A 25,360-nucleotide genomic window follows, 5' to 3' on the forward strand; every position below is an offset into this window, starting at 1 on the left:
ACAAGATTCTGAAACAAACGTTTAATGGACGAAGAAGTCAACTTCCCAATCTCATTGACCACATCAACACACCTACATCGACTACCACAACCTCAACACCTACATCATCCACACCATACTCAATACCTACATCATCCACATCATCATCTATATCTACATATGAATTCAAAACTAAAACTATCATATTATTTACAGGCTTCTGCCACCATGCCCTTGTGCTACCTTTATTAATAAATCCTTTCTTCAAAGATTAGATACATCAGGGTACACTTAGGGAAATGTAACCAACAAAATGTAACCAACTTATGTGTATATTATTATGTGTAGAAAAACTATTGTTGGGATGAAGCAAAAAGACACACATGTAAGGAAAGCTTACGCAAGTAAAGTAGCACAAAGATATGGCTAATATCTCTACAACATGCGGAACATAAAAAGAAACATATCTGGTAGTGGGAGGAAACCACCTCATATTACACTAGAATTGTGGATCTCCTGGCAAGCAAAATGGAATATAGATGAATACAAGCAGAAATCTGATGTTGTTGGTGGTCATGACAAGAAAATAAGACTGTATGTAATTGACTCATATGCGAAGGTGGTTCCCATGATTAACGGTACAATGGAAGAATATAATTAACTCGCGGAAAAAAATGTTTAACTAGAAGAATTGAGGGTGCTTCTTAACAGCAAAAAGAGAAAACTAAAGAAATTAAGGAGATAATGAAGGGCAAAGATGACCACCACAACAAAAGAATCGAATCAAATACTTTAATAAATAACTACAATTGGAAATGGCGGTTATTAATGCTTTTGAAAAACTATACAACTAGTAGTTCATAAAGTGTTAATTTGCTTATTGCAAAGTATTTGTTGTAGGTTAGCCACTTTTCATTTTCGATGTAGTAAATATGTATTGTTTTATGTAATGATATAAATGTTATTTAATTTTTTTTTATTTTTTTTCTAAATATTAGAAAAATAATTTGGATTTAACTTGCAACGAAAACATTCCTAAGTAATTTGCAATGGAATCTTTGTTATGGAATCTACTATAGAATATATACTACAGATTTCGCTAGGGGTTCATCACAATGAATTTATGTAGGCATTCATCACCACCGATTTTGCATGGGTTTCATCACCACGTATTTTGCTAAGGATTCATTATCACATAATTTGCTTCAGATCCATTACAATGGAATTTGCGATGAAAGAACTACTATGAAATCCGCAACGAAATCCAACTACAGTATACATGACGGAGTATCATCTACAACGGATTTCATTCCGTTTTCACATTTGCGATGAAATTATTGTTTCGGTTGCAAACCCTCGCAACATGGTTTTTAGGGACGGAAATGGGTCGTTGAAAACGCCATAACAATTCTTGTTTTGCAATGGAATTTCAACTTTTTGCAACGAATTCCTTCCCTAGCAATATCGACTTTTTCTTGTAGTGAAGATACATACTCAACTTTATTAACTATAGTCGTCGTAATTATATTTTACATGTTAAAAGATAATTGTGAAACCTTTTTTGAATTTTTCTAATTTAATTTTCAGATATAACTTAGTAATACCACATAAAGTCTTAGAGATAATAAAAAATGATGTAATCCTCACTAAATAGGGTTTACTTTTAATCGGTGGAAATTATCTTCATTTATCTTTTTGGTATTATAGTTAAATCACTATCACTTGTACTTGTAATACAAGGACTAAATAAGAAGTTAATAAAAGACTATATATATATATATATATATATATATATATATATATATATATATAAGGGTAAAAAAAGTCTGTTTTATGATCCAATGGATGCCCAATGTAATTTCTATGAACAATAGGTACGTAAGTTATTAATTTTTTGATAAGGGACCAGAATTGTGAATTTTACCAAACCATAGGGACCATTATGGTAATTTAAGCCAACTTTGATGATACATATTCTAATAGAATACATATTCTAATTGAATACACATTCTAACAGAATACATATTCCGATTGAATGAACATTTTGAAGAATAACAAATTTTTGAACCATGAGTTGAAGAATAACAACATTCTTAAAGAACAACAATTTTTACTGTCACATTCTATAAAAATACAATGTCATTTTTTGAATTTTTGCCACGTTCTATAAGAATACAATCTTTATAGTAAGTCATTCTTGAAGAAATCTTCATTCTATAAGAATACAATGTTATTCATGAAAGAGTCCTCATTCTCATTCTTCCTAGAAGGGAATTTATTACCTTTGACTTTAGCTCTTCAACTAACGAGTAAACGAATACCTGTAGTAAAATATAGAAATAAGCATGAGAATAAGATTACACAAATAACATGACTATTGTATTATGATGTGCTTAAAACCAAATTTGTTCAAAAGGAAAGAACACTACAGCCTTTGATAGAATTATCAATTAAATTAGGCCTAGTTCCATTTGAAATATAAAACCATGATTTGAGGACAAATTTACCCTTTTGCAACCAAATCACCATAATAAGTTCCATATCCAAGACTCGTACAATCCCCAAGCGCACAAGCGTAACTCATCGATGGTGCAAATCTCACAAAATCCTTCATCACACACCATTTCTTTAGTAAATACTTCACCCCATTCGTCGGAATCAGAGCTCCAGCGTAAGAACCCCCCCCCCCCCCTCCCCCCAATGTCTTTCAAAGTTTCCCGATTGAATACTTTTCCATCTTCATCGATTAAACTAAACAAATAAGCATTAATCAGACCTGTTGTCCATAACATCCCTTTATTTCTAGCAATACGACTCATGAACCCTTGCATAAACCATAATTGATTACTCGCGTTTCGATCTCCATCACTCGGCCACCCAATTTCACCCACTACGATTCTCATATTTGTGAATCCGTTCTTTTGTACGGAACAGACGAGGGTATCGTATTTGGCATTGAACATATTTGTGTAGGTGGTGCCACCGTCGTTCACCGAAGTTGTATTTCTGTCGAAGAACGTGTACTCAACCGAAAAATTGGAGTAGATGTAGAGGCTTATGAAGGGGTAGATTTTAACAGTGAATGGAGATCCATTTTCGTTTAGGAATTTAGAGAGTTGGATCATCTAATCTTGCAGAATCCTTCATCGCACGTCGATTGAACGAGCCCTGGAGGGATACAGTGGATGTGGATGAAAGAGGCAATAGGATTTTAAATAAAGTAATTTGCCTAAATTAAAAGATAGAAGATTTAATTAATTATTTATTAAAATTAAATAATACTTAGCCCATATTAATCCCTACATCCACACAATATTTGTTAATCCATATTTGAACCTACCTCTATAAATAAATAAATATATATATATATATATATATATATATATATATATATATATAGGAGTAGGATCAAATGAGAACGTCTAAAAGGTTGAGAATACGATAACAGATCTGGACTATCTAAATACTAAGATCTATGGTTACTATTAAATGTGGGATTTATGAAAAACTCTAAAAGTACTGCATTTAAGTGTAACATTTGAATGGTCAGAAGGGCATAATAGGATTTGCAAGTTTACCTAATTCCTATAATTTCTCACCCTCTCACCCCTACCTTTCTTATTCTCGTATCTATATCCTCTCTCTCTCTCTCTAGGGTTTCATAAAATGCATCGACTATGACAACCATAGCCGACCTTCCCCTAGTCTAAACATCACTTGCAAGAGGATTAAGAGAAAGAGAAAAAAGAGACCGAGAAGGAAAAGATAACCGCTGATTTGGGTTGTTAGTGGCGAATCGCACAATAGGATTCAAAGAGATATTGAGAAGGGGAAGTAAAAAGTCGTTTGTGTTCTCGGTTCTTGATCTACTCCAAATCAATTGACGAGTATCATGCCATCGTTTTCTAACAAACTGAATCTCGATTTCCAGTTTGTTGTCTGAATTGCATACAGATAATTCGATATGTAAATTTAATGTCAAATTCAAATTGATCGACACGTACATACCTGCCTACTATTCAAGCAAAATACTTGATTGCATATCGTTTTGGTTAAAAATATTCCAGACCTACATCCAAATTCAAGAGGCGAAATTCTTTTTCTTGTGTATGTTTGTCAGGTACGGTACTTTACTTATTTAAATTGGCTAATAGAGGAAGAAGATAAGTTGTGCACATAAGGTGCTTGATGAAATTCCCGAATTAAGAAAACCGGAACTTGAATGCTTGCTCGATTCTTTCTCAATCTTTTCTTTTTCTGACAATATTCAATGAAAGAAAATCAAAGCTAACATTTTGCTACACCCTCAATGACAAGCAAAACCAATATAACATTCAAATTTATCTGTATTGATGCAAACAAAATTACTCAAGTATTTCTAATTGTTTGTCCTTTGTTTTTTTTTTCTTCTTTTTCTGGAATAATCATGCATTAATATAGTTATAATCGTACATGAATATAACTATAACCATATATACAAGTGTCTGAGAATAAATGAAGATGCATATATACATTATTATAGTTTGTGAATTATTTTCAGGAATAACCATACACGAATATAGCTATAATCATAGATGAAAATTGCTCAAATATTTCTAATTGTTTGCCCTTTGTTTTTTTACAGGTATGAATGTAAGAATAACAAACATCACATGTGCCTTTGTTTTTGGGTGCGATGGTAGCATCAAGATTAACGATCATGAGCGCAACATCGTTTTTTTTTTATTATAAATATATTAGATATTTTTTTATCTATTTCATTCTTTAGTGATTTCAACTGATTCTTTTAACATCCCATTGTTCTTTATTCATTTGCGATTACACATGAATTCAATTTTTTTACCTTTGTATTGTGCTTTTTTCATTTGTGATTATAATTGTTTTGAGTATTTTTATCTATCCTTTTGTATGTTACTAATTAAAGTATTTGTTGTTATTTATAATTATTCATGATTAACATAACCCGATCAAATAAAATTTTAAACAATTATATAAAAGTTTATTTTTATGTACATTTCAATCACTAATGAATTTAACATAAAAGTTTTTTTTTAATCTAAATAAAACATAGTTAAAAAAAAAAACTAGAAGCTATAAAAAAATTAGTTTTCATTCATTAATGAATGAATTCGTATGAGTCATCTTGTATAAAAAATGATTTTTTAAACTAGAAAAATGAAATCTTTTTTAAAATATATATATATATATATATATATATATATATATATATATATATATATATATATATATATATATATATATATATATATATATATCGAGTTTTGAGCATGTTTTTTCATCCTTTAAATTGGGGGTTGTATTGTCAAAATGGAGGAAGAAGGACGAGGCGAGGCAGGAAGTAATAAATCACATTTGCTGAAAATCTGAAGAATTAAAATTTAATTGTAGGGAATGCGATATGCTTATTTTTGGTGCAGAGTTCCCAAACCATTGTGTAACAATTGTGGATTTTGGCACCGATCGTTTTTTACGAAAAGTGACCAACGTCGAATGTAATAGACTTAATATGTGAAATATATTAATATATGATAAAAATCTAAAGTTTCGTATTAAGAAAATAAGAAAAATCAACTAAATCGTCCGTAAGTCATAAAAATTAGTACACCAAAACATATATATTTTCTTATATATTTAGAAACTACGCATCTGCCTATTCCCGAAAATATAAATTTTGTAAAAATCTAAGTTCATATGAAAGAGATATGAATTTTATAACATATAAAAACCAGACGCATAATTAAAGTTATTAACGTCAAAATATACGGAGAGAATGGTTGACTTTTATACATACTCACCAAAATGATAATCATAGTACTCTTAGAATTAGCAATTTTGGTATAACGAACGTCAAATCGGTGTTCGTACGAGGGAGTTACGATTTTTACAAAATCATTAAATCATTTAAAAATAAGGCACCTTAGCGATAGGCGCGGCCCCCGGAACCAAATCAATACTGAACTCCACTTGCCTCACAGGAGGCACACCCGGTAACTCCTCGGGAAAAACATCTGGAAACTCACGCACCACCGGAACCTCCTCAACTGAACTAAGTCTCTCGGAAGCCACCCGCGTATCCACCACATACGCCACAAAACCCTTACAGCCTTGCTGTAGACACTGCCTCGCCCTAGCGGCCGAACAAAAAGCTGATCCTGAACATGTACCCTCGCCGTACACTGAAAGAACTCCCCCACTAGGGTTTCGTATGGTCACCAGTTGACGCTCACAGTCGATAACCGCGCCGAATCGGCTCAACTAGTCCATGCCCACAATGACACAGACATCACCCATCGCAATAGGAATCAGATCAATCGGAAACTCAACCCCGAAAATCTCTAATACACATCCCCGGAGAACCTCCGTGGCACAAATCACTCTATCGTCAGCTATGGAAACTCTCAGAGGCCGACTCAATGCCTCACGGCTAACACCGATATGCTGACTAAAGGCCAAAGATACAAAAGACCGACTCGCACCCGAGTCAAATAACACTAAAGCAGGTACAGAGTTCACAAGGAAAGTACCTACGCATAACATAATATAAGCATAATATCTCAACATCAAAATAAATACATGAAAGGAAACATACCAGCCACAACATCGGGCGCAGCACGGACCTCCTCCGCAGTCAGCTGGAAAGCTCTCCCTCGAGCTCTCGGCGCTTCGACCTTCACAGGCCGACTCTCTGTAGCTCTGATGGCGGCAGGAGCAGATCCCTGAGATGCTCCGCGCAACTGCGGACACTCGGCCTTCCGGTGTCCGGTCTGGTTGCAGTGAAAACACACTGCAAACCCCTTGGGGCAGTCCTTGGCCATATGCCCCTCCTTGCCACATTTGTAGCAAGATCCCGCTTGGCAGACTCCATCATGACCCTTGCCGCACTTCCCGCAAGTGCGGCCCTTCTGGCTCCCTGGTTTGGGATCAGCGAGCTTCGCCCGCTTGGCTGCCGGCTGAGACTGTGCCGGTCGCCGATCCCTCCCCTGAGACTCCGCCTCCTCCCTGGCCTGAGTCTCAAGCTCAATCTCCCTCTTCCGGGCATTTGCCTGAAGCTTAGGAAATGTCCGGTACGAGGAGTTCGCAGCGAACTCCCGAATATCCCGCCTCAAAATGCTCAAGTAGTGGCTCATGCATGCCTGCTCAGTGGACACGTGCTTAGGGCAGAACATCGCCCTCTCATGGAACATCCTCGTGATCGCTGTAACTGACTCAGTACCCTGCTTGAGGGTCAGAAACTCCTATGCCAAACGTTCCCTCTCCACCTGGGGAACGTACTCATCTCGGAACATGACAGTGAACCTCTCCCAGGTCACTGCCGCAAGCTCAGCAGGCGTATAATGCGCCGTCACAAACTTCCACCAGTCCTTCGCTCCCAAGCGAAGCTAGTTCAGCGCGAACCGAACCTTCAAATGCTCAGGAGACGAGCAAGTGAAGAAACACCCCTCAATATCAGATATCCACCTCATTGCTACCACTGGATCCTGAGTCCCATCAAACTCTGGTGGCTTCGTGTTGCTGAACTCGCGGAACAGCAACGCATCACCACCTTGCGGCCTCGCAGCAGCGATCGTTGCGGTAGCCGCTGCAGCAGCAGTCTCAGAAAGAGCAGCATAACGCTCATCAAATGTCTCAATCAGCGTGGTCTTTATAGACCCAAACATCTCCGGTATCTCTGCCCTGATGGCCGCAGCCACCTCCTCCTGGATGATCCGGCGGATCTCCTCCTCACTGGTACCACTGCTCTCGGGCATCAAACGTGTCCTCACCATGATCTACCTCTGAAATACAACATACGAAAATCAGAATCCACACGAGCATACTCACACTCGACAACTCTTTCCTCCTTGATTCTTGGTATTCCAAAGATTCTTGCTTGGGCTGCACACCGCTCCGGTGCTTTCAGTAGTACGGGCCCAATACTACTATCTACACCGCACCAGAATTCACCCCAAGTCCTCCTCTTCGGATCCCAAGTCCCAAGTACCCTATCATGCGTAGACCACTCTCTAATAGATCTCTCATAAGCCCCTCGCTGCTACCTACTCACTCTCAAGCATCTCATAGCAGCTCACCTCTCCCTAGGCTAAGGCATCACAAATCAGGCCACTCTAGTCCTAATAGCAATACTTAGCCTACTCTAGCATGCAGATACATCATATCAATATCAATATCACATAATATAAAGGTATTTTGGGAAATCACCGTTCGGGCGCTGACTGATCGTACACACATCTCTTGCTCTGCGTTTTTTTCAAAAGTCTTTTACTCTTTTTGAAAATACATCTCAAATCCTCAGTTTGAGTTCAAATACGCCCGAAGGTGTACTCGAATCCCTCAAACCAAGGCTCTGATACCAACTTGTAACACCGTAAATTTCAAAATAATTTTTCACAATTTATAAAAGCATTTCCCATTAACTTTTCATAAAAACATCAAGTTTAGATCTCAATTCACATTATAAAAAATCCCAAGATCACAAGTATAACAAAATCCCATGCGTGTGTACGGATCAAGCCGGCGCCTTCACACGGTCATCGCTAGTACCTGAAACACAACACTAACACTGTAAGCACGAAGCTTAGTGAGTTCCCCAAAATACCACACATAAAACACATATTAGCCACTCGAGGCTATAACTCTATGGGTCCGTGCACCCAAACTCTGTGAACCCTCAGGTTCTAACTCTAGGAACCTTCCGGTTCCAACTCTGTAAACATGCACAACATAATCACATAGAAATAATGCAGTACAACATATAGCATACATAACATACAATACTCTGTCACATAACTCTGGTTACCTACTCAAGGTAAAGTATAGTGAGAAGACTCACCTCGCGTATCTCGATGACTCACAAATCCTGAAATCCCTCGTGCCCGATCCTCCGAGCTATAATCCTCCTATAACATCATATGTCTCTAATTAACACTTTTTATCTCTAAGGTTGACTATCCCTAAGAAGTCAACACAAGTCAACTCTGGTCAACGGTCAACTTTGACCGGACTCGGCGAGTGCACAAGGGCAACTCGGCGAGTCTAGACGTTTTCACCAACTCTCTAGGATTCCCTTCTTACACGTCGAGTACTCCCCCTGACTCGACGAGTTCCACCTGGAAGAATCGCGGGGCCACCCCGACTCAACTCGCCGAGTCTCAAGAACAACTCGGCGAGTCCCAGCTCGACTCAGTCCACTTGACCACCCTTCCCTAACTCGCCCTGACTCACTGAGTCAACCCATGACTCGACTGGACCAATCACTAGCCGAACCCAGACAATCTTCAAGCTACTCGCCGAGTCTGCTCATCGAACTCGGCGAGTTCATGCCATGCAATCACTCAAACTCGCTCTTAAGGTCAGATCTGTTCCATCAATTCATAGATCTGGCCTTCCTAGACTGATTCACCACGTAAAGCCCCAAACTTGGTGTACATACAACCTCTAAATGTTCGTATATGAAGAATTATCAACAAATATCACCACTCAAGGTCATAACCTCCATTGTTCTTCATAAAGCTTGATGAATGAGGCTCTCTGGACCTCTTTGGCCATCAAATCAACCCAACAAAGGCCATAAGAAACCCTAAATCCAAATATACTTCACAAAACAGAAGATGAGCCGAAATCATACCTTTAGATCGATGATCTAAGCTTCAAATCCACAGAATAGCGACCTCCTTTGCTTCCTCTTGGCTAGAACCTCCCTCTTCTTTGCTAAACAACACACAAAGGTCAAGAAATGCTTCCTTTCTCTCTCAAATCGCTAAATCACTCTAGGGTTTCTCTCTATGGACTGTTGGGTACAAATGACGGCCATAAGGCCCTTTAAATAGGTCCTAAACCCGAGAAATTAGGGTTTCATTAAACAGCGCGGACTCGCCGAGTCCATATCCTGGACTCGCCGAGTCCAGGCGAATCCCGCGTCCAGAATCGCGTCCCTACTCGGCGAGTCTGAGCTCCAACTCGCCGATTCCCCTCTCAAAACACCAAAATCATAAACAATAAAGATACCTTGAAATCCGGGCTGTTACAATTCTCCCCTACTAGAACTAGACTTCGCCCTCGAAGTCTCGCTCTGAAAATAGCTCCGGATGCTGCTCCCGCATCTCGCGCTCCGGCTCCCAGGTCATCTCCGATCCCTTCCGGTGTTGCCACTGGACCAACACCAGAGGTACCTCCTTGTTCCTCAGAACCTTGATCTTCCGATCTCTGATGGCCACTGGCCTCTCGGCATAATTCAGGCTCGCATCCACCTGAATATCCTCTAATGGAACCACTGCCGACTCATCGGCTATACACTTCCTCAATTGCGACACATGAAAAGTGTCGTGGATCTGCCCCAACTCTACTGGCAACTCCAAACGATAGGCTACCCGGCCTACCCTCGCAATCACACGAAATGGCCCAATATACCGGGGTCCCAACTTGCCCCTCTTCCTGAATCGAATCACTCCTTTCCAAGGAGAGACCTTCAGGAGAACGAAGTCGCCGACCCGAAACTCAAGCTCGGACCGGCGTCGGTCTGCATAACTCTTCTGTCGACTCTGGGTGGTCAATAACCTCTGTCTGACCTGCTGAATCTGCTCTGTCGTCTGAAGCACGATCTCTGTACTGCCCATCACTCTCTGCCCAACCTCTCCCCAACAAATGGGGGTCCGACACCTCCTACCATACAACAGCTCAAAGGGTGGCATACCAATGCTCGAATGATGGCCGTTGTTGTAGGAAAACTCTGCCAAGGGTAAATACGCATCCCAGCTACCCCCGAAATCTAACACACATGCTTGAAGCATGTCCTCAAGCGTCTGAATCATCCGCTCAGTCTGGCCGTGTGTCTGGGGATGATATGCGGTACTAAAATGCAATCTAGTACCCAACTCCTCATGAAATTTCCCCCAGAATCTGGAAGTGAAACGCACATCACGGTCCGAAACAATCGATATCGGCACCCCATGCCGAGATACCACTTCTCTCACATATATCTCCGCCAACTTCTCCGCTTAAGAACTCTCACTGATGGCAAGGAAGTGAGCGCTCTTCGTCAACCTGTCCACAATCACCCAAATTGCATCAACTCCTCTGGCAGTCCTCGGCAATTTGGTGATGAAATCCATAGTGATCTGTTCCCACTTCCATTCGGGAACCTCCAATGGCTACAACTTGCCATGCGGTCTCTGGTGCTCGGCCTTAACCCTGCGGCAGGTCAAGCACCTCTCAACAAACCAGGCGACGTCCCTCTTCATACAGGGCCACCAATACTCTTTCCTCAAATCCAAATACATCTTCGTGGCCCCCGGATGGATCGAAAATTTCGACCGATGAGCCTCCTCCATCAAAGTAGCATGCGTACCGCCCACAAACGGTACCCAAATCCGACCCTGAAAAGTCATAAGCCCTCGACCATCCATAACGAACTCTAAAACCAAACCAACGACCCGTTACCTCTTCTGCATCCCCGGTTGCACAGCCTCGGCCTGTGCCCCACGAATGGCATCCAGTACCGGAGCTATCACGGTCACCCTCAAACATACATCTCGCAGCGATGTGCTCTCCGCCCTGCGGCTCAACGCATCGGCTACCACATTAGCCTTGCCTGGGTGGTACAGGATCTCACAATCATAATCCTTGACCACATCCAACCACCTCCTCTGCCGTATATTTAGGTTGGGCTGATCCATCAAGTACTTCAAACTCTTATGGTTCGTGTATATCGTACACCGAACCCCATACAAGTAGTGACGCCAAATCTTGAGAGCGAACACTACTGCCCCCAACTCTAGATCATGCGTGGGATATCTCGTCTCATGACGCTTCAACTGCCTCGATGCATATGCTATCACATGACCCCTCTGCATCAACACCGCACCCAGCCCCAAAATCGATGCATCACAATATAACACAAAATCCTCCATCCCTTCCGGGAGAGCTAATACCAGGGCTTCGCACAACCTTTGGCGAAGTGTCTCAAAGGAGGTCTGCTGCTCGGGACCCCATGAGAACGCCACACCCTTTCGGGTCAATCTGGTGAGTGGCACTGCGATCTTGGAGAAATCCTTGATAAATCTCCGATAATACCCTGCCAACCCAAGGAAACTCCTGATCTCAGATGGTGACTTCGGCACCTCCCAACTCATCACTGCCTCAACCTTGGCCGGATCGACCAGAATCCCTTCCTGGTTAACAAGATGTCCAAGGAATTGGACCTCCTGCAACCAGAAATCACACTTGGAGAACTTTGCATAAAGCTTCTCCGATCTCAAAACCCCAAGGACCTCCCTCAAATGCTCCTCATGCTGCTCTTTAGATCTCGAATATACCAGAATGTCATCGATAAATACAATCACCGACCGATCCAACATCGGCCTGCATACCCTGTTCATGAGATCCATGAACACAGCCGGGGCATTGGTGAGCCCAAAAGGCATCACCAGAAACTCATAATGCCCATAACGCGTCCTGAACGCTGTCTTCTGGACGTCCTCATCCCGCACTCTCACCTGATGATATCCCGACCTCAAATCTATCTTGGAGAACCAAGATGCTCCCTGCAACTGATCGAATAAATCGTCGATCCTTGGTAACGGGTAACGGTTCTTGACCGTCAGCTTGTTCAACTCCCGGTAGTCGATGCACGTCCGGTGTGAACCATCCTTCTTCCTGACGAACAGGATAGGCGCTCCCCACGGTGAGCTGCTCGGCCGAATAAACCCTTTCCCCAGCAGCTCCTGAAGCTGCGAGGATAACTCTTGCATCTCCGGAGGTGCAAGACGATAAGGCACCTTAGCGATAGGCACGGCCCCCGGAACCAAATCAATACTGAACTCCACTTGCCTCACAGGAGGCACACCCGGTAACTCCTCGGGAAAAACATCTGGAAAATCACGCACCACCGGAACCTCCTCAACTGAACTAAGTCTCTCGGAAGCCACCCGCGTATCCACCACATACGCCACAAAACCCTTACAGCCTTGCTGTAGACACTGCCTCGCCCTAGCGGCCGAACAAAAAGCTGATCCTGAATGTGTACCCTCGCCGTACACTGAAAGAACTCCCCCACTAGGGTTTCGTATGGTCACCAGTTGACGCTCACAGTCGATAACCGTGCCGAATCGGCTCAACCAGTCCATGCCCACAATGACACAGACATCACCCATCGCAATAGGAATCAGATCAATCGGAAACTCAACCCCGAAAATCTCTAATACACATCCCCGGAGAACCTCCGTGGCACAAATCACTCTATCGTCAGCTATGGAAACTCTCAGAGGCCGACTCAATGCCTCACGGCTAACACTGATATGCTGACTAAAGGCCAAAGATACAAAAGACCGACTCGCACCGGAGTCAAATAACACTAAAGCAGGTACAGAGTTCACAAGGAAAGTACCTACGCATAACATAATATAAGCATAATATCTCAACATCAAAATAAATACATGAAAGGAAACATACCAGCCACAACATCGGGCGCAGCACGGACCTCCTCCGCAATTAGCTGGAAAGCTCTCCCTCGAGCTCTCGGCGCTTCGACCTTCACAGGCCGACTCTCTGTAGCTCTGATGGCAGCAGGAGCAGATCCCTGAGATGCTCCGCGCAACTGCGGACACTCGGCCTTCCGGTGTCCGGTCTGGTTACAGTGAAAACACACTGCAAACCCCTTGGGGCAGTCCTTGGCCATATGCCCTTCCTTGCCACATTTGTAGCAAGATCCCGCTTGGCAGACTCCATCATGACCCTTGCCGCACTTCCCGCAAGTGCGGCCCTTCTGGCTCCCTGTTTTGGGATCAGCGAGCTTGGCCCGCTTGGCTGCCGGCTGAGACTGTGCCGGTCGCCGATCCCTCCCCTGAGACTCCGCCTCCTCCCTGGCCTGAGTCTCAAGCTCAATCTCCCTCTTCCGGGCATTTGCCTGAAGCTCAGGAAATCTCCGGTACGAGGAGTTCGCAGCGAACTCCCGAATATCCCGCCTCAAAATGCTCAAGTAGTGGCTCATACGTGCCTGCTCAGTGGACACGTGCTCAGGGCAGAACATCGCCCTCTCATGGAACATCCTCGTGATCGCTGTAACTGACTCAATACCCTGCTTGAGGGTCAGAAACTCCTATGCCAAACGTTCCCTCTCCACCTGGGGAACGTACTCATCTCGGAACATGACAGTGAACCTCTCCCAGGTCACTGCCGCAAGCTCAGCAGGCGTATAATGCGCCGTCACAAACTTCCACCAGTCCTTCGCTCCCAAGCGAAGCTGGTTTAGCGCGAACCGAACCTTCAAATGCTCAGGAGACGAGCAAGTGAAGAAACACCCCTCAATATCAGATATCCACCTCATTGCTACCACCGGTAGCCGCTGCAGCAGCAGTCTCAGAAAGAGCAGGATAACGCTCATCAAACGTCTCAATCAGCGTGGTCTTTATAGACCCAAACATCTCCGGTATCTCTGCCCTGATGGCCGCAGCCACCTCCTCCTGGATGATCCGGCGGATCTCCTCCTCACTGGTACCACTGCTCTCGGGCATCAAACGTGTCCTCACCATGATCTACCTCTGAAATACAACATACGAAAATCAGAATCCACACGAGCATACTCACACTCGACAACTCTTTCCTCCTTGATTCTTGGTATTCCAAAGATTCTTGCTTGGGCTGCACACCGCTCCAGTGCTTTCAGTAGTACGGGCCCAATACTACTGTCCACACCGCACCAGAATTCACCCCAAGTCCTCCTCTTCGGATCCCAAGTCCCAAGTACCCTATCATGCGTAGACCACTCTCTAATAGATCTCTCATAAGCCCCTCGCTGCTACCTACTCACTCTCAAGCATCTCATAGCAGCTCACCTCTCCCTAGGCTAAGGCATCACAAATCAGGCCACTCTAGTCCTAATAGCAATACTTAGCCTACTCTAGCATGCAGATACATCATATCAATATCAATATCACATAATATAAAGGTATTTTGGGAAATCACCGTTCGGGCGCTGACTGATCGTACATACATCTCTTGCTCTGCGTTTTTTTCAAAAGTCTTTTACTCTTTTTGAAAATACATCTCAAATCCTCAGTTTGAGTTCAAATACGCCCGAAGGTGTACTCGAATCCCTCAAACCAAGGCTCTGATACCAACTTGTAACACCGTAAATTTCAAAATAATTTTTCACAATTTATAAAAGCATTTCCCATTAACTTTTCATAAAAACATCAAGTTTAGATCTCAATTCACATTATACAAAATCCCAAGATCACAAGTATAACAAAATCCCATGCGTGTGTACGGATCAAGCCGGCGCCTTCACACGGTCATCGCTAGTACCTGAAACACAACACTAACACTGTAAGCACGAAGCTTAGTGAGTTCCCCAAAATACCACACATAAAACACATATTAGCCACTCGAGGCTATAACTCTATGGGTCCGTGCACCCAAACTCTGTGAACCCTCAGGTTCTAACTCTAGGAACCTTCCGGTTCCAACTCTGTAAACATGCACAGCATAATCACATAGAAATAATGCAGTACAACATATAGCATACATAACATACAATACTCTGTCACATAACTCTGGTTACCTACTCAAGGTAAAGTATAGTGAGAAGACTCACCTCGCGTATCTCGATGACTCACAAATCCTGAAATCCCTCGTGCCCGATCCTCCGAGCTATAATCCTCCTATAACATCATATGTCTCTAATTAACACTTTTTATCTCTAAGGTTGACTATCCCTAAGAAGTCAACACAGGTCAACTCTGGTCAACGGTCAACTTTGACCGGACTCGGCGAGTGCACAAGGGCAACTCGGCGAGTCTAGACGTTTTCACCAACTCTCTAGGATTCCCTTCTTACACGTCGAGTACTCCCCCTGACTCGACGAGTTCCACCTGGAAGAATCGCGGGGCCACCCCGACTCAACTCGCCGAGTCTCAAGAACAACTCGGCGAGTCCCAGCTCGACTCAGTCCACTTGACCACCCTTCCCTAACTCGCCCTGACTCACTAAGTCAACCCATGACTCGACTGGACCAATCACTGGCCGAACCCAGACAATCTTCAAGCTACTCGCCGAGTCTGCTCATCGGACTCGGCGAGTTCATGCCATGCAATCACTCAAACTCGCTCCTAAGGTCAGATCTGTTCCATCAATTCATAGATCTGGCCTTCCTAGACTGATTCACCACGTAAAGCCCCAAACTTGGTGTACATACAACCTCTAAATGTCCGTATATGAAGAATTATCAACAAATATCACCACTCAAGGTCATAACTTCCATTGTTCTTCATAAAGCTTGATGAATGAGGCTCTCTGGACCTCTTTGGATCCAGATCCAAAGCCTCATCACTAGCAAGGGACTATTTGGCCATCAAATCAACCCAACAAAGGCCACAAGAAACCCTAAATCCAAATATACTTCACAAAACAGAAGATGAGCCGAAATCATACCTTTAGATCGATGATCTAAGCTTCAAATCCACAGAATAGCGACCTCCTTTGCTTCCTCTTGGCTAGAACCTCCCTCTTCTTTGCTAAACAACACACAAAGGTCAAGAAATGCTTCCTTTCTCTCTCAAATCGCTAAAGCACTCTAGGGTTTCTCTCTATGGACTGCTGGGTACAAATGACGGCCATAAGGCCCTTTAAATAGGTCCCAAACCCGAGAAATTAGGGTTTCATTAAACAGCACGGACTCGCCGAGTCCATATCCTGGACTCGCCGAGTCCAGGCGAATCCCGCGTCCAGAATCACGTCCCTACTCGACGAGTCTGAGCTCCAACTCGCCGAGTCCCCTCTCAAAACACCAAAATCATAAACAATAAAGATACCTGGAAATCTGGGCTGTTACATCCTCAATCTACTGAGACCTCTCTGGTCCCAATTCGTCAGCCAGTCATCTGAAATTTTGGGTTCCAACCCGATTATTAAGCCAAAAGACTCCCACACTGTCGCCCTTCGTGACATCCATCGGAAAATTTCACAGGTAATAACTGCTCAAACCATCTCGACACTATCCCGATGCTAAAATGAATGCCACAAGACCAGTTGTAGTCTTTTCTCATACCCGGTCTCTCACGACCTACCAATTCCTGATTCCAACATACTGGTCCCTTCCTCGGTATGGCAGATTGGCCCATTCGGGCGCCATCTATCCAAAGAAAATCATGAGCAAATTGCAATTTTCCACACTCCCACTGCTACATAGGTATTTGTGAACGCTACGTGCCACCCCATAGTCTTACAACACTTCTCACGCTAACTGATCGCTACTGAATACTACGGGCCACCCTGTAGTTTTACAACACTTCACACGCTAACTAATCGCTAGTGAATGCTAAAGGTCACCCTGTAGTCTTACAACACTTCTTGCTAACTTCCAGCTAGTGAATGCTACGGGCCACCCCACAGTCTTACAACAGTTCCACTAACTACTAACTCACAACCCAATGCCCTCTGCTAGTTCAACAATAGAGCATACCCAGAGTCGAGCGCACCCTCGACCGAACATCCAGGCTGAACTCGAGCAATGCCTGGAACCTCAACCTGGTCCCCCAAGGTCTACTATCAAGTACCACGAGAATGCAATATCAGTGTTAGTAAGTTTCCCGAACTTCCCACTCATATTATCCTCAATCTAAACAGCCGCTTGGGCAGTCTTCCTTCTCGACGAGAATGTGAAACTTTTCCCAGTTTAGAACCACTTCTGATTTTGAATACACACGCACTTCTCCGCCACTTACATTCGACTAAGCCTCCACAACTCGTAAGAATTGAAGGATTCCCAATCCTTTTTTGCTTTCCAATAATCGTTCTGACGACAACCAGCGATTGCCAATGATAGTGCTCCATCACTAGAGAAACCCCTAAAAGGCCACACAACTTCTAAATACCAGACAAACACTTCCCAAATTCTAGTGAATTCGATAGTCCTTGATGCTTGAAATGATACCACACTCAAATCTTGAAGACCAGAAAACAGATGCACCAACTAATGCTTCCGCAAAAGCCACTTCCCTTGGCGTTTCTAAGATCCTCTCCAAGGATAACTACTAAAACCACCGAATCCTGACGATGCCGAATAACCATCCTGCGGACCCTGACCACAGACCTTCACACAATGCTCCTGAATCAATCTCGACTCTAACCCAAGATAACAATGACCACTCCCAACCAGCTAAAAGGAAAATGACCTTTCACAAACCACTTAGTACCTCATGGTATGCAAATGGCATGTGACAATATTTGAAAATATATCTCATACATAAGCCAAGAAATGAATCGGGTGCATGCTTATCCAATTTGATGCAAGATTCCAACAACCATAAACACATATATAAATAACCTAAAAGAGGGCAAAAGATACCTACATGCAGAAATCAACTCCTCTCTATTGGGGCTCCTTCCTTACCTTCTCATCTATCGGTGATCCTCAAAGTAGCTGGAGTAGGTGCGCTCACTTCTCCTCCCCTCAACGTCGGACAGTCGGCCTTCTTGTGGCCCTCCCGATCACAGTAAAAGCATAACAGACTTGCTCCTTGAGGACAATCCTTGCTGACGTGGCCAACCTAGCCACACTTGTAGCAGGCTAGACCCTTTGAATAACAATCTCCATCATGTAGTTTCTTGCACGTGCTACACTAGCTTCAGCCCAAATGGCCTCTTAAAAGCTGATCGGAAGTCTTGGGTCTCTTCCTGGGACCTTCCAAAATGTGCACTTAATCTGACCTTATCTTCTCAATGTGCTCCAAATCTATCTCTCGCTCTCGGGGTTTAGAGATCATATCATTCCGGGTCTCGCACCCTGAAATACTCATGAATTTCCAGATGTCATCCTGCAGCATATCATGATATCTCACTTTCTTCATCTCCTCCTCTGCTACATACTACGATACCAATAAAGCCCTCTCCTAGAACTTGGAAGTGATCTCTGCCACCATCTCAGTAGTCTGGAGGAGATCCAGGAACTCTCATGTCAACTGCTGCACCACAAACGCCGATGTAAACTTAGCTCGGAACCTGGTCGAGAAGTCTTCCCATGAAATAGCATCGACTGCATCATCACCAAACTTGCTACTGATCTCCTCCCACCAATCACGTGTCCGATCCTTCAATAGACAGGAAGCATATCTCACCATTGCCTCCTCGGGTTAGAAACTCGTCCTGAACACATTAGCTACATCTGCTAACCACCTCTTACTAATAATGGGGTCCCTCTCCCCATGGAACATACAAGCTCCACAAGCACGGAACTCTCAGAAAGTCAGTGTGCGACCTACAATGATAGCCATAATCTCTGAACTGAACGCGCCCAAGCGCTCGCCCACTATCTTCGAAACAGAGCGAGAGATCTCCAATGAAATGAACTCCCGCAATTGCTCGCTAATCGGCTCAGCACCTGCACCTGAGCCGGAACCCAAACCTAAACCATCTCCCAGAGAGCTCATCTCCAAAATGTAATACAATGAAGCAAACAATTAGAACTCACCCAAGAATCCTCCTCTCACAAACTTCTTAGATTCTCTAAGACTTTCACCGATTTGAGTATGGATCATGTGCTTTCAGTTGTATGGTCCCAATACTACCTTCCACACCTATCCATACATTCCTTAGCAATCCTCCTGAATCCTCTAAGTCACTTTTTCAAACCATTATACCAGTACTCACCGAACCATATTACCAACCCACTGCAACATATCCTAGACTTTCCTAGGTTCCCAAACCCACCCAGTCCTCAACCGCTGAAGGATTCCTATTAATGTCAACTAGCCACCTCATGAATATAGCCACATGCAATAGAGATCAGATAATCCTTCGAGTAAAAGACTAAATCCTAGATCGGTTGGACTCAAACAAGATTTGTGCAATAGGGCCAAGTCCATCACTCTGATATTATCTAGCCTATGCCACATATGACTTAGCATATTCACTTAGTAGCTAGTTCACATTGCTAAGAGTCCCACAAAGCACAAAGCAAGCAGCATTTAGACAATGGAAACTCTAACCAACATACTCCATCAAGCCATTCTATCCTCTAATCAGAAATCTATATTAGCATGCAATTTGAAGGCCCACATAATCAGGCATAACCTAAACAGCCCATCATACCACTAGTTGATCAGTTCTTGCATGAAAATCTACAAGCTCATATAAGCATACAAAGGTATCTTTCCTAGATCCTTACCTCTAATCTAGCATGCGAATCACATAATCATATCATATCACATAACAAACATGTATTGGTATTTTGGGAACCACTTACTTTAGCTCGGTCGATTGCAACCATCACACCCCTTTCTTTTCTTAGAAATTCTTTTGTAATTAAAATTTTATTATATAAAAATTTCCTCAAGCCCTCAGTTTGAGTTTCGGCACGCCCGAGAGTATGCCCAAATCCCTCAAACTAAGGCTCTGATACCAACTTGTAACGACCCAAAAATCCAATGTAAAAATTTCATTTTTTATATAACTAAAACACATTGGTAACTTTGTTCACACATAGAAAAGCATTTCAAATAAAACATTTTTTAGAGTTCATTCCAAAAAGCACATATTGCGAAAAACATGGGTGTATGTGCTGCGATCGTCCCAAGCACCTATACTTGAAAACTGGAGGTACCTAAAACCAAAACTGAAAACCATAAGCATGAAGCTTAGTGAGTTCCCCAAATATCACATACCATACATATCAAATGATCCATACATTCCATACATAACTGTGAGTCATACATGTCATTCATATATCATAATCAATAAAGGTGTTATGCGCCGCACATACTCTTGCCATTATGCCACGGGCCGCCTCGTGGTCTTTTTTTCCAAGTCGGGGGCCACCCCTGGGTCTTACATAGAAGTTCCAAGAGCCACCTCCTGGTCTTCCATGCAAGCATCACAAAGACAACTAGCATACATACTACTATACTTAGCTAATTAGCATACAGTGTGCCAGGAACCACCTCCAGGTCTTTCATACATAATGCTTACGGCTAACCCTCGGGTCTTCCTACAATACATAAGCCAAATGGGCCGACATTGGTGCCTTCGACCCATACAAATAGTGAGGAGAGTCACCTCGAATGCTGAAGCTCACTGCAAGAATCATTAGTTGCTGCCCTAACAACTCCTTGAGTTATCAATAACAAAATATCACCCAATTAGCAATTGGGTCTCAAACCATGATCTATAATCCATACTTGGGAAAAATGGCCATTTTACTCTGGCCCAACAAGATTCATAACCAAGGCCCAAGCCCAATCCAAAAGGCCCAAAACTATAAGATCCATAAAGGCCAACCAATGGCCCAATTTTCCAAATTGGGCCCAATCCCATATGGGTCTTATCCTAAGCCCATATTCTCGTCAATACACTCCAGGTTACTCCCATACCCATTGGGATAACCTTGCTCAAATGTATCGGTCAGATGTTAAATTCAACGGTCCAGATGACCCAACTCGCCGAGTTGGTCCTTCAACTTGTCGAGTCCACTCCCAAGTTAGAATCGCGATATTACGATCCAACTCGTCGAGTGTTCCTACAAATCATCGAGTTCCTCTACTTTAAAACAAACTCAGGGAAACTCCAACCCGTCTCATCGAGTTCACCCATGAACTTGTCAAGTTCTTCGATCTGTCAACCCACTTAATGCATTAAGCCCTTTTTCTTGAATCCAAAGGCTCCAAACCTCAGATCCCCATCCATAGAGATGTCTAAGAGGAAAAATTTTCCAACTTTACTCCCAAGGATCATCCATGAGGCTACAAACTCAAAACCTAAGTCCTTTAAGGAAGGTCTTGACCCATTAAGCACTTAAACTCTCATTTCAACATCCCAAAACAGAGATATGATGTCTAAGGGTGGACAAATCACGTAAAGTTTCTAACTTTACATCCATGTAGGCTTGAAACACTCTCTAAGGTCCATTTTAGGCTGCAAACTGAATATATGGCAATCATGGGATATAGGGGCCTATAAAGCTTGCAACTTTAAGCTTCAAGAGGTCATTTAGGGGTCAGATCTACCTTAACAACTCCTGGAATCCTGTTCTTCTTGGATAACTCGATCAAAGACCCAAAACAAGCCAAAACAACAAGATGTGAGATCTCCATTTGCTTAGGAAAGGTGTTAGTCAGGAAGGATAAAGAAGAACTTTTTGTCCCGGCTTGAAATGTTTCTGGGTGAGGTACTTGTCGTGGAATGTTTTCACTTCCTTCTTGTAATCCTTAACATTTTTATATGCTTTGTTTCTCGACTCCTTAAGCTCTTGAATTTGCAACCTCCCATGTATCCTTAGTTGTCCCATGTCAAACTTGTCAACCGCTTCATCAATTCCCAGCTTTGAAGGATGGCATTTCATCTCCCTTCTATGTTTCTTTGGTTACAACCTTTACTCAAACTCATCTCTAACAATTCATGGTTAGTAGATTCATAGAAATTTTGAGCTAAAGGCTCAACAACATCAACAAAATACAAATAATATATATCTCTAAGGTATCTCATAGTGCCATTAATATTGAATTTAATTACTTCACCATCAAATTTCGTTGTGAGATTATCCACATACACATCGATTTTTGTTCTAGCTGTTTTCAAAAATGGTCTTCCAAGTAAAATTTGAGCCAATTTAGAGGAAACTTGTTCCTGTAAATCGACTACATAAAAATCCACTAGAACGACCAATTTGTTTACTTGAACTAAAACATCCTGTAAGACACCCCTAGGATTAACACTCGATTTGTCCGCAAGTTGAATAGTAACACCCATTTTATTTAAAGGTCCGATATTTATCGATTCATATACCGATCAAGGCATAACATTAATAGAAGCACCAAGATCAAGCATGACACTACTAATAGTAAACATCTCGAGATCTTTTCATTTTGGTGGGAGATTTCTTTTTAAAATAGCGGAAACATTTTCACTCATTGAAATCTTTTCATGTCCTTGAAGTTTTATTTTATTAGTACAAATTCCTTTCAAAGATTTATCATACCTTGGGATTTGCTTGATTACATCTAACAACAGAATTTTTACCTCAACCTTTTGAAGGGTGTCTAAGATTCCTCTTTCTTCTTTGAAGGGGCAAGTCAGGAGGTGAATGGTTGTGGAATGACTATGGGTGTGACCATCCTTGGAGCTTCTCCTTTAACTTTACTTTCACAATCTTCTCTTGACTCGGTACGACCTCACACTCATCTTCTTTAGAAGCGTCCTTTGTGCTACTTTCTCCGGTGTCTATTCCACTTCTCAATCTAAGCATATTCACATTTCCATTCTTTTCCGTTTGAGAAGGGAGTTTACCATGAGTTCCCAACTAAGTTCAGGACATGACTATATCTCCCATTTGAGCTTCGAGATTGGAGATTCTAGTGCTCGTTTCTTTTTGGAATTGTTGGGTGCTAGTAGCAAGTGACTTGACAATGTCTTCAAGAGATATTCTGGAGCTACTAGGTTGCTATTGAGGAGGTTATTGGTGATGATGTGAAGGGTGTGATTTGGATTGATAGTGGGGTTATGGATGTTGATAATCGGGTTGTTGTGGCAGCTAAGAAGGTCTAACCGATGCATTTTGAGGCAATGGTCTTGGGTTTTAGCTCATGTTGGGATTTGGCTTCCAACTTAAATTGTAGGAATTTTGGTAACTGAATGGTTTGTTGTAGTAGTTTTGGAATACTCCTGTAGCATTTACATGCTTCACGTCTTCTTGAATAATAGGACACATATTTGTGTGTTGTTCCTGTTGGATATAGTGTCTAAGTCCATAACCATATTTGGTATGTACTTGACCCAACCCGGCATGGTCCATTTGGGTTGCACTTCACCCGAACAATTAATGGATAATCTTTTGAGAATAGTATAAGTTATGATTTATTAATATATTATAAGTTCTAAAATATTAATATATGATCCTATTATTTAATTAGTATTGATCTATAATTAATCTAGGATTAATTTAGAGATCAAAAGTACTACTAATTAAATATGGGCTCTTATATTTATACAGTGTGGGCTAATGCTTATTTGGAATGGGCTAGGCTTCTTGGAAAGTCCATGGATACTCCATGGAGCTTTAACCCATGGATCTCATGGAAATGAAGAGACATGGGTATTAGGGATTACATGGATGTAACCCTAATCCACCACACTATATAAAGGAGGCTTTGGTTATTGAAATCACACTAGTTGTGGTGAGTAAAGTAGAGGGCCGATTTCAAGATAGTTGTGACTGTTCTCTCAAGGTTCCAAAGTTTGTGGTGATTTGTGATTTCCATTTGAGGCATCCACACTATTGGTGCTAGGCTCTAGAACTCCAAGCAATCAACTACAACTACAAGGTAAGTAATTCTACTAGCTTTATTTGATTCAAGTTCCCCAAGCCATGCTAGATAGGATAAGAACCTTGGAAAATAATTATTTGCATGTATCTTAGTTAAACATAGATCCAAGGTTTCTTAGGGTTGCATGTACACTTAGGAAGTGTTAGAATGCTCAAAACCCATCAGTGATATCAGAGACTAGGCTTGTTTGTTTGATACTTGATGCAAAATATTGGAAAAAGTTGAAATCTTGTTGTCTGCATGTTGAAATCTACGAGTCCATGGGGGGGACTCGCCGATTTCATGTGTATCTTCATCCTACTCGCCGAGTAGGTTCGTGCACTCGACGAGTAGGACCCTCAAAATGCAGATTTTCGACTTTTGCTGCTGGAAATGCACTAGAAACATTACCCTAAACTATTTTGGTGTTATAAAACTTGTTTTACATGGTGTAATGTTTATGCTAATCCATTTACAATGGCAATAATCAAAAAATACAAGATTTATGAGTAATTTATGATTCTTGAAATGTTCATATTCATGTTTTTGAACTTATGAAGATTAGATGATCACAGGAATTGTTTGTAACCTACTTGGTAGTTTAATTCTTGATCATAATGTGTTTTAATGTAGTCCATAACTTGTCCTCAAGTTATGGAAAACCAAGAGTCACACTTGAATTAAAACCATTAAAAGAACACAAGAGTTAGGAAAATGAACAGTCTTCATTTTAATACTCAATTAACTTCATAAGTTATAAGAAATGAAAAGTTTTGAAAGTTTACAAAACTTTCCCTCAAGTTTTGGAACAAGTAAAGTCATGATTAAAACTTTAGTTCCAACCCTTAGAATTTTAAAAGTTAAAATTCAACCCTTATACTTTATAATATTATAAGTTAATAATATATATGTATAAGATCAAGTCGTCTTACCGCTAGTACACCTCATTCGTGAAGCCGGTCTATAAGGGGGTATAAGGTTGTTGCCTATAAAATGGCAACTTAATAGGTGTCCACTCTCACCCACCACTTCCTTTATCGGTGGAGGGTCGTTAGCCGAACGGGTAGGACAAG

The sequence above is a fragment of the Lactuca serriola genome, chromosome 6, assembly GCF_051521515.1.
Source record: "Lactuca serriola cultivar US96UC23 chromosome 6, Lser_US96UC23_V15, whole genome shotgun sequence".
Taxonomy (NCBI): Eukaryota; Viridiplantae; Streptophyta; class Magnoliopsida; order Asterales; family Asteraceae; genus Lactuca; species Lactuca serriola.